Source organism: Ochotona princeps, chromosome 22 (genome assembly GCF_030435755.1).
Source record: "Ochotona princeps isolate mOchPri1 chromosome 22, mOchPri1.hap1, whole genome shotgun sequence".
Taxonomy (NCBI): Eukaryota; Metazoa; Chordata; class Mammalia; order Lagomorpha; family Ochotonidae; genus Ochotona; species Ochotona princeps.
Genome location: NC_080853.1, coordinates 13,665,363 through 13,666,478, shown reverse-complemented (window position 1 = coordinate 13,666,478; position 1,116 = coordinate 13,665,363). Strand labels below are relative to the sequence as shown.

Here is a 1,116-nt window from a genome sequence, read left to right as displayed (position 1 = left end):
ACAGAGCTGGCCTGAGGGTGGCCAAGGTCTATTGGAGCAGTACGATCACTAAATCCCAAGCTGTGCAGCCCTGTCTTTTGGGAGACAAGGCTCTGAACTTGCAAGGACAGGAGTGGATATAGTGAGAAGTGCAACTGGTCTGAGTGTCAGAAAATGTGGCTTTAGAATCTGTCTCTGCCATGGTGCATTTGGACAAGATATCTGACCACTCTGCCCAATTTTCTCATCATCATAACAGAAATTATTCTACCAGTCTCATTTGGTAGTGGTAGTAACTTTTATGAGATACTGCATTGTGTTTAAGGCAGGAAAAAAAAGGGGGGGAGAATTCTTGAGTAGCACTACGCTACTCAATGTGATACAATTTGAGAGATATAAGAGAAAAATGAGCAGAGTCCCTGCACAAGAATGCCATGAAGTTCATGAAGCATTCCATTTTGTTTAAAAGAAAGAAAGAAAGAAAGAAAGAAAGAAAGAAAGAAAGAAAGAAAGAAAGAAAGAAAGAAAGAAAAAGAAAGAAAGAGGAAGGAAGGAAGGAAGGAAGGAAGGAAGGAAGGAAGGAAGGAAGGAAGGAAGGGAGAAAGAAAAGAAAAGGAAAGAAATCACTGTTTTAGTATATTACACAGATTCCACAGTCACAAGGTGACAATCTTGTATATGCGGAACTCCCCTTTAGAAATCTCTGTACCAGGGCACCCACTTGCCCTGATAGGTGAAGATAATAATTGGAATGCCTATTAGCCCACATCTGAGTGCCTGGAATTGAAATTCCAGCTTCTAAGTCCAACCCTCAGCTAACGTGGACTCTGGTAGACAGCAGAGACGGCTCCGGTGATTAGGTTTCCAGCTTCGATCCTCCACCTAGCACAGCCTTGAATATGCTGGGAATTTGGGGAGTGAGCTCCCAGATACAAGCTGTGTGTGTGTGTGTGTGTGTGTGTGTGTTTCTACCTCTCCAAAAATAAGGAAATACCAATGAAATTTTTAAATCTCTGTATCATGATGGGCTAGGTTATGCTGCTGTGATAAGTGAGTCCAATACCTCAGACAAAACCATAAAGATTTCTCTCCCATTCAGTGTCATGTGCTTCCCATTGCATAGGCAAGGTGGTTGGG

General features: G+C 42.5%; 1 non-coding gene across 1 annotated transcript; it reads left to right on the top strand.

The window, feature by feature from the left end:
* The first annotated feature begins 332 nt into the window (after window positions 1–332).
* LOC118760230 (U6 spliceosomal RNA) lies at window positions 333–442 on the top strand. Its single transcript, XR_004996666.1, has one exon. It is a non-coding gene; the product is annotated as a U6 spliceosomal RNA (small nuclear RNA).
* Window positions 443–1,116: the final 674 nt, after the last annotated feature.